Genomic DNA, 10,000 nt, shown 5'->3' with positions numbered 1-10,000 from the left:
TTAAAGTTTTATTTTTCATAATGATTTATAGTAATATTCTAACTTATTTGTAATTCGCCTTTTGAATCAATAAAGTCTTTAAACATAACTTGCAAATCAATCTAAGTTTAGTCCAGAGATTAAAAACAAAAGATATTTTCACTCTGCTATATAAGACAATTCCCAAAATTTCTTCAGAAAAAAGAAAGAAAAAAAAGTCTAAGGGAAGGAATACAGAAGAAGACAAAGACAAAAGAAACATATTTAAGATTTAGCTCAGCTGTGCAGGGGAGACTGTGAGAGACTGTTCGGTTTGTACAATATCTTCTTACAATGCTTCAGACTCTGGGAAATACTATAGTTTCATCTCATTAAGAGAGCGGGAAGAATGTGCTATCTCTTTTGTGTCTCTTTTCTGCTTTCTCTCTCTCTCTCTTTCTTTCTCTTTCTCTGTCTTTCTCTGTCTATCTTTTTGTTTCTTGAACTTTCACTCTCTCTGTCTTTCTCTGTCTCTCTTTCTGTCTGTCTCTCTCTCTCTCTCTCTCTCTCTCTCTCTCTCTCTCTCTCTCTCTCTCTCTCTCTCTCTCTCTCTCTCTCTCTCTCTCTCTCTCTCTCTCTCTCTCTCTCTCTCTCTCTCTCTCTCTCTCTCTCTCTCTCTCTCTCTCTCTCTCTCTCTCTCTCTCTCTCTCTCTTATCCTCTCCTCCTCTTTATTTCTCTATCTACATCTATCTCCTATCTCCACCTCCTCTCTCTCTCTCTCTCTCTCTCTCTCTCTCTCTCTCTCTCTCTCTCTCTCTCTCTCTCTCTCTCTCTCTCTCTCTCTCTCTCTCTCTCTCTCTCTCTCTCTCTCTCTCTCTCTCTCTCTCTCTCTCTCTCTCTTTCACTCTGTATTACATAACCGTCATACCTTACATGGTAGGCCTACAGATTCTCAACTGCATTGCATAATTCTTCCCACCTCTACTTTTCTATCATTTTCACTTTCTCTCTCTTGCCCTATCATTCTGTACATGCTTAATTCATCGTTAATATTCACATGCATATATTGCAATTACCGGATACATAGAATACATACGACAGAAAACGTACAAATATCACCACGGCTGAAAAAGCGCCATCTGTCTTTCCTTCCATCAACTAATCTCTCCCACGTGGAAACAAAATGGCCGGCGGCGCGTGGTGTAAAGGGAACATAATTATTCTCCAGAAGTTCGTCAAGACTTGCTAAAGAAAAGGAAAAAAATAAAAATAGAGAGGAAGAGGAAAGACCAGTGAGAGAGAGAGAGAGAGAGAGAAAGGGGAGAGGAAGAGAGGCAAAACAGCTGGGCGTCTTGGGAACACCTCCGCTTCTGTCAACTGGAGTCAAGAATACACACAATACCTCTTTTCACCCCATAAAAAAAAAAAATAAATAAAAAATAAAGATAAATAAATAAATCTCCAACCAACTAACTCACATACACACAACACAAACAAACACACACAACACTCAAACAAAAAAAACACCACACAAACACACACTCAACACACACTCACACACAACAAACACACAATCCAACAAAAAAGACACCACACAAAAACAAAAAAACACACAAACACAACAAAACACCTACACACACACACCAACACAACACACACACACACACACACACACCCACACACACACACACACACACACACAACACACAACACACACACAAACACCTACCTTTACCATGACTAACCCCCTCTACCCCAAAGTCATTCACACCAGTACACAACACACACTCACACTCCAACTAAAACAAATTTACCCCTAATTACAAATATGAACACTCATACGTTCTCTCTACCCTGTGAATCTAGTGTCTACCAGCGCCAAGAGCGATCCTCCGTGATAACACTGACCCCCACGTCTTATCTAAACCACTGAGATACAATACATCACCAAACACTCCTCTGGCTACAGCTCACACTATATCTGTTTCCCTCACTTATTCACAATGCTACAATGAACCCCAAACCACCACGCTCACCCCCACCCCACCCCCCACCCCCCCCCCACCCCCCCCCCCCCCCCCCCCCCCCCACCCCCCCCCACACCCCCCCCCCCCCCAACCAAACACACACACACAAACACACATAAACACACACAACAATCACACACACCACGCACCACACCACTCCTTATTTATTTATATAATATATATCATACTACTATCCCCCCCCCCCCCCCCCCCCCCCCCCACCCCCCCCCCCCCCCCCCCCCCCCCCCTCCCTCACCACCCCCCCCATCAACTAACAACATCAAACCACCCAACTACCTTATATACCCACCCCCCCCAACCCCAACATACCATAACATCCTCTCACAACCCCCATTTTTTTCCAAACCCCCCCAACCCCCCACCCCCCCCCCCCCCCCCACTACCTCCCTTAATCCTCTATAACTCTTCACATCTCACCCCCTAATCCTCTCATCATCTTACTACTCCCATCCCTCCACAACATATCCCAGACCACCCCATCCCTCACCAGACTCTCCCTACACAATCACCAGTCACTCACAACCCACTTCCATAACTAACCCCCAACTTATAAGCCACCTCCTCACTCTACCCACTCATCAACTACTCCCCTCACCACAAACCAATTATATCAACCATTATCAATACTATACACCCACTATATACTCAAGATCATACCTAATCCACCATCTCTTCCCCACTCACCTCGATTACATTACACACCTCCTCCTGTGCACATCCATACTCTAAATCCATCCAAATTGTCATCTAATGCCAGTCCCAACATCATACCATAGTCCTCCATAACCCTATCACTCACCTCTATGACCTATCTCATATCCCCCCTCACATTCAAATCCAATCCATGACAATCCCACTTCCTTTCAGTAAATCCACCCACTCCATCATACTCCTAACCTTCCCCACCCCCTCATCACTCAAGACATCCCCCATTCACAACCTACATCTCAATCCTAAATCATCCACTCTCTCCCCCTAATCACACCCATTAGTCTATCATCAAAGTACTCCAACTACCACCCTCACACCTCCTCCTCACAATCCATCCTCCACTTCTCCACTACCTTCACTCTCCACTCACTCACTTCTCATCATAGACTCCCACCCTCTGTTACATCCATCTCACCTATTACCACTCCTCACTACTCACCTCCTACTTATCCCAACAACCCATAGTTACTCTACTCATTATAATTAACTACATTCCCATACTCTGATACAATCATAAGAAATGAGAAAAAGTAAAAATACCTAATCCACCATTAACTGATACCACCACTAACTACAACCACAAAATTAAACTCCACATATAAACAATAAAACAAAAACAACAACACCTTATCACTCCATACCACTCTCATACCCAACAAATCTACCCCACCCCCCCCCCCCCCCCCCTCCACCCCTCCCCTCCCCCTCACCCCTCCCACCATCCCTATATAACCAATAAAATATCACCCACGCCCTCTATACACAACCCCCCCCCCAACACCCACAAACCCCCCATCCTCTCTGCCCCACATTCTCTCAATCATGTATTATCTCCTAATCTCTCAGATCTCGATTGACATCCTTATTAGAGATCACTAGTGAACCTTACTACGATGCACTCACTCACTCCGCAATGCCCACGACCCTCCTCTCTCATGATCGATAATCCAACACACCATATCCACACCTCAACCCACTCAATACCCACACGCTCCCTCCCCACTCCTCCCTATTAGCAACACCCTACCCAGCCACCAGCCACCGCGCCGCATGATCCACCTCCTGCCACATACCACTATAAGAAGCAACTTCCTCCAATCCCCCCCCCCCCCCCCCCCCGTGCCCGCAAACCCGCCTCAGCGCAGAGTCACAACGTTTTAAACCCCCTTATCTACACACTTGCCACCACTAGAGCCAGCCACCACCGATTCATAAAAATAAACCACTATATAGTAATTACTATCTAGCAGTGTGCGCAGCGCCAACTACTCGAAATCGCATTCCTCCTCCACTATATCAGCTACTATGCTGTCTTTCTCTCTTTCTAACTAATTCAATACGCTGACTTTACTACGTCGGAAAGCGCATTGCTCGAAGACCCCGCAATGAATATTTCAAAACATATATCAATTCATCCATTTCAATGGACTATCAGAAATAATGTCCATATCGCCATTACTCGAAGTGACCAAAGTAGCCATTTGTGTGTAGACCGCCACGCGCGTGTGCGCGCGCAGTACAGCGTTTCCGATTGATGAGACACCTGAGGATTTCACTGCCCGCGCGTGCGTTCGTCTAGCCACAAATAGCGCGAAGAAGTCTCCGACTCCTAAATCCCACAATGTGCCATGACTGATCCTTGTGTGTCATTTAGAGCTTTGCAGTAGATTTTACATTCCAGTACTTTTCCAATCCTCCTCCCTGTGCTCTCTCATTCTCTATACCGCCCTCTACACATCTGCACCCTTCGGCCCTGCGTGACACTTCCCACTAACTCCACCGCTTCTCCGTCGTCTCGACCACCTATCTCTATCTACGTGCGAATCGGATCGAGCCATCGATGACTCGAGACAGGCAGCACAAGCGCAGGAAAACCTAAGAGATGACGACCAGGTAGAGAGCTGAGACATGAGTACTAATACAGCCTCCGTTCGTCTCTTCGCTTTATCTCTCTCTCTTCGGTCAACCTCCCTCTCGTCTTCATCTCGGCTTCAATCTTCTCCGCTTTCTCACATCACACACTTGAGCTATATCTAGTCGCTGTGCTGATCGAGAGGCAGAGCACCTCCTGTAGAGGCAGTCGTGAAATAGACTGACTATTCTTTACTCGATATTTCGTCATGCTCCTGAGCGCGTTTCACTAGTAGGTCATCTTCTTATGCCGTCAGCTAGGCTGTTCTCCGTTGTTCTTCTGACTTACTCTCTCTCTCCGTGTGGCTAATTAAGATGTAGAGATGAGAGAGCGTAAGTAGCTAAAGGACTCGTGAACTCTGGACCGCAGATCTTATTCTACTAGGATTATAAAATAAAAATACTAAACTCTCACTACTATCTCCCTCTTTATTACACTCTTTACTCAATGTCTTATCTAGATGAATACAGCTTGTACTATACTCACATCGTTGACTATACTACATATTTTATCCGCCAACACAGCTATCGAAGACTCTGCTCGAGAGCTGATGCCTCTCTCTCTGGAGAGAGACAAGAATGCGTCTACTTAACGCCCCCCGACGCGACTCTCTGAGACCGAGTCGACGCCCCCGACTACTCTCTCTCGCTTCTCTACGAGCTCTCGTCATCGAGAGACGAGAGAGGGAGAGAGAGAGCCGAGAGGGGGGAGAGAGAGAGCGATAGGCTGAGAGCGAGATTAGGATATAGAGAAAATGCGAGTACATATAGGAGGGAGAAGAGGAAAGACAGAGAGAAACGGAGGGAGAGAGGGAGAGAGCAGTCGAGAGAGTAGAGAGAGAGAACACTTTACTGGGATCTGGATTTGCGGTAGAAGGTGATTGGGCGGAGGATAGATAGAGAAGATCTAGGGGGCTGAGTTGTTAGCTGATAAGAGAGAGACGATTGAGGCGAGGGAGGTAGTAGATCGAGTCGAGTGACTGACGAGGTGTCTGGATGAGTCTCTGCTCACTGACGTGTCTCTGCCCGTACTCTTCTCTCCTCGACTAGATATGACGTGTAAAGGGTGAGAACCTATAGCGTAATTTTATCTTAAAGGTGGTATGGGTACAGGGGACTTGGAGCGAGAAGTTAGGGTGAAAGGAATTGCGAGAGAAGAATGTGTCGCGAAAGTGAGGTAGCACAAATCAGAGTAGATTCGTTTGGGATGCACCGAAAAGATAGTGGGACAATAAAAAATACGGAATCAGCACTAAATAATATGAGGGTTCGACAGTTGAGACAAAGCATCACGGGCGGACTCTTGTCTCAGAGTACAAATGCGGTGAGAATTAGCATACCACGATGAGAATCGAAAAAGGTGGGAATGGTGTCGTGGTTTGTATGATAGTTTTGAGCAGGATTCTCTCATAGCATCATATTCTCCCTTACTTATCAACTCTTTTCCATTTTTCTTTGACTCTCTTTATTTTCCATCATCCTTATCTTACCACCAATGTATGCAAAGCCAGACACTACTCTTCGAGAAGCTACAGCACACCGTAAGAGAGCAGCATCTGAGCCATCGCTTTGCCAAAGATAAGCCTCCTTATGCTTCTGATGAATTCTTTATTACTCTTACCTGTAGAGAAGCTCTATTAGCATACTAATAAACTCGAGTAGTAACTGCCCAGGATTAGCATCTCGCTCGCTCACATCTGGCCATGAGAGACATATAGTAACTATATCATCTTTGAACATTATCTGAGTAGATTATCAGTCGATACCTCTACAAAATATGACACGACGAACAAGAGATTCACTCTATCTGATGCTCCTATCTCGCCAATTAACTAATTTTTATTTTTCCGCCTCTCCTTCGTGATGTCAGTCTTGTGTCCCTGTATATTCATTCGTAATTTTATACCGAAAGCTCTTGATCAGCTTTATCTGGCTTCTCACTGAGCCTCTGTGCCGGCTGGTTGCCTGTCGGCGAGGTCTATTTTGTATTATTGTCTTCTTTTCGTCGGTGTTTTTTGCTCGGGGTGTTTAATTTCTTCGCTGTTAGGACTGTTTAAACACTCACACTTTGATGTCTGTGTCTCTCGAAGGTTATTTCTCTTATAAATAAACTATCTTTCTATATGTCTCCTCATTGCCGCAATAGTCTTAACGTTCCTGTTTACAGTATGATGACGAAGATATGAAGAGAATCATTCGCCTCGACGCAAACGAGGAATGCGAGGGAATCAGTGAGCGCTAGCATGAACTTGATGTGGAGACTGAGAACGCTAAGGTCAGTTTTGATAGCGAGCATTGAGAGAATGTGCAACGTCTTTTCTCTCTTATTTCTATATGTCTATACTAATCCGACCTCTCGTAACTCGATTATATCTTATACTTCTATCGATCTATCAATATTATCTTTCTTCGCACCAAATCTAGCATAATTTTCATAATATTCGCGTCCCTCGTAGCCGTGAATCTCTCTTCGTCTCGCCTATTAGCAAATCTATCAAGTATTCAATCGCTGAGCTTAATCAATTACACGTCACTTCCATCGGTCATTAATTAATCTAGAAATACCCGCCTGTTATCTCAGAGTTCGTATTAGTTGATGGACTGCGTTATATAATTACGCGTCGGGAAGTGACTATTGTGGATGGTTGGGTGGCATGCGGGGTTTTTTGGGGGGTTTGTTGGTTGGTTGGTTTGGTTGTTTGTTTATGGTTTTGGTTTGGGTTGGTGTGTTGGGAGTGAGGAGTGAGGTTGGGTGCTTGGGGGCACGGTCATGTGAGGAGGACGGTAGGTAGGCGATCATAAACAGAGGAGATGGGTCAATGAGGGCGGTTGGGCTCGATTGATGGATAGATAGTACCGAGAGGGGCGAGGCATGAGAGAGATCGGCAGAGCGAGATAGAGCGGGGAGGAGAGAGTATAGATTAGGGAGCCTACGAGCTTTCAGAGTAGAGGGATAGACGCGAGAGATAGTAGTCGACAGGGAGAGAGAGGAGCGCCAGCGCGAGGCAGACGTACGCGCGCGTTTAGATCGCTATACGTCTCTCTATATTCTACGTACTCTATTCCCCCCATCCTTCTCAAACTGCCTGCTCTCTTTTCCGACCGTACCCTCCCCTGCCCCAGGATTAATTAGGGGGGGAGACCAAACCTTACGGTTTTGATACCCTTAGAGGTCCGCAGGAGTACAAGACACGAGTGATTATATACAGTCCTCACTTGCTGGGTGAATGTGTGTCCTGCCACTTCCCTCTTCGCTCTCTCTCACTCTCTCTCTCTCCTCTCTCTCTCTCTCTCTCTCTCTCCTACTCTCTCTCTCTCTCTCTCTCTCTCTCTCTTCTCTCTTACTCGTCCTGAACACACTACTCTCTTCTATCTTCTGTCCTTGTCTCTCTTTCTCATTCAATCTCTTCGTTCTATCTCTATCTATCTAATCTATATGTCTATCTCTCCGCCTCTCCAACCGCGACCTCTCAATCTATCTAACACACTATCTATCTATTCAATCCATACCTCTTACCTCACAAACTCTGCGCTCTTAACTACCTCTTGCTTTCTCCTCTCCCTCTCTCACTCACGTTTCGCAAACTCTCTCTACTCTTCACTATCTAATTCTATCAATATCTATATCTGTCTATTGTCCATCTCTACTCCCTCTCTTTCTCTACCTCTCTACCGCTTGTACTTCTCTCTTTCATTCTCTCTGGGTATCTTCTCTCTCTCTCTCTCTCTCTCTCTCTCTCTCTCTCTCTCTCTTCTCTCGATCTCACTCTCTCTCTCTCTCTCTCTCTCCTCTCTTCTCTCCCTCTCTCTCTCTAGCGGCACCCTCTCTCTCTCTCTCTCTCTCTCTCTCTCTCTCTCTCTTCTCTCTCATCCTCTTCTCTCTCTCTCTCTCTCTCTCTCTCTCTCTCTCTCTTCTCTCTCTCTCTCTACTCTCTCTCTCTCTCTCTCTCTCTACTCTCTCTTCTAATATATATATATATCTATATATTATTTCCCTTATATATATATATATATATATACTATCTATATATCAATCTAGCTGATTCCATCTCTGCCTCTCTTTCTCTTTCTCTCTCTCTCTACCTCTTTCTCTCTCTACCGCTTACTCTCTCTCTCATTCGCTCTCCCTTCTTGCTCTCTCTCTCTCTCTCTCTCTCTCTCTCTCTCTCTCTCTCTCTCTCTCTCTCTCTCTCTCTCTCTTTTTTCTCTCTCTCTCTCTCTCTCTCTCTCTCTCTCTCTCTCTCTCTCTCTCTCTCTCTCTCTCTCTCTCTCTCTCTCTCTCTCTCTCTCTCTCTCTCTCTCTCTCTCTCTCTCTCTCTCTCTCTCTCTCTCTCTCTCTCTCTCTACCTCTTTGTCTCTCTCGCTTTCTCTCTCACTCTCTATCTAATGTTTTCCATCTATTAATTTCGATATTGACATTATTATTCTTAAGACCATGAAAATGTGATGAGTTTTGATAATTGTATTGAATATTTATCTTTTTACTTAGAGCAATCCTTTTCGACTGAGTTAAGACGTTTGATTATTCTAAAGAGAAAGACAGCGCTTGATATAATGAAGGAAAATGCTATTGTGTTGCGAGCGACCAGTATATATAATACGATAGAGGATTAGATATTCATCATTATTATCATTATTATCGTTGTTATTGTTGGTTTCGTTATTATTATCTTTGTTGTTGTTATTATCGTTTTTATTATTATTAACTTCATCTTCATCATCATCATCTCCATTATCACTACTATCATCACCATCATCATCACCACCATCACACTTGTCACCAATGCACACTATTATTCATCATCATCCTCCATCTCACCACCTCGCTATCTATCATCACTATGATCCCGTCATACCAGTCAAAATCACACAATCCATATAATCACTACAATTAACACCATCACCACAATTACAATCATCACTACAATTAACACCATCACCATCATCACCAACACCATCACCAACACCATCACCACCATCATCAACACCACCACTATCACCACAATCACCATCATCATCACCACAATCACCACCATCACTATAATCACCATCATCATCATTATGATCAACGTCATCATCACAATCACTATAATCACTACAATTAACACCATCAACGCCAACACCACAATCACCATCATCACTACAATTGACACCATCACCGCTATCACTCTCATCACCACCATCATCACCATCATCATCACCACCATCACCATCATCACCACAATCACCCCATTCACTACAATCACCATATCAAAAAAGGGGAAAGGAAGGATTGATAAACCTATAACTAAACTTTAGGAATAGAACTTGAAATGGGCGTCAAATATTTACACTATCATCTTGTGAGAACGCTTCCATCTTCCTCTTCCCC

This window comes from Penaeus japonicus, unplaced genomic scaffold (genome assembly GCF_977035675.1).
Source record: "Penaeus japonicus unplaced genomic scaffold, GWHDUDI00000001_assembly GWHDUDI00000002, whole genome shotgun sequence".
In the NCBI taxonomy this organism is placed as follows: Eukaryota; Metazoa; Arthropoda; class Malacostraca; order Decapoda; family Penaeidae; genus Penaeus; species Penaeus japonicus.
This window is presented reverse-complemented; position numbering follows the sequence as displayed.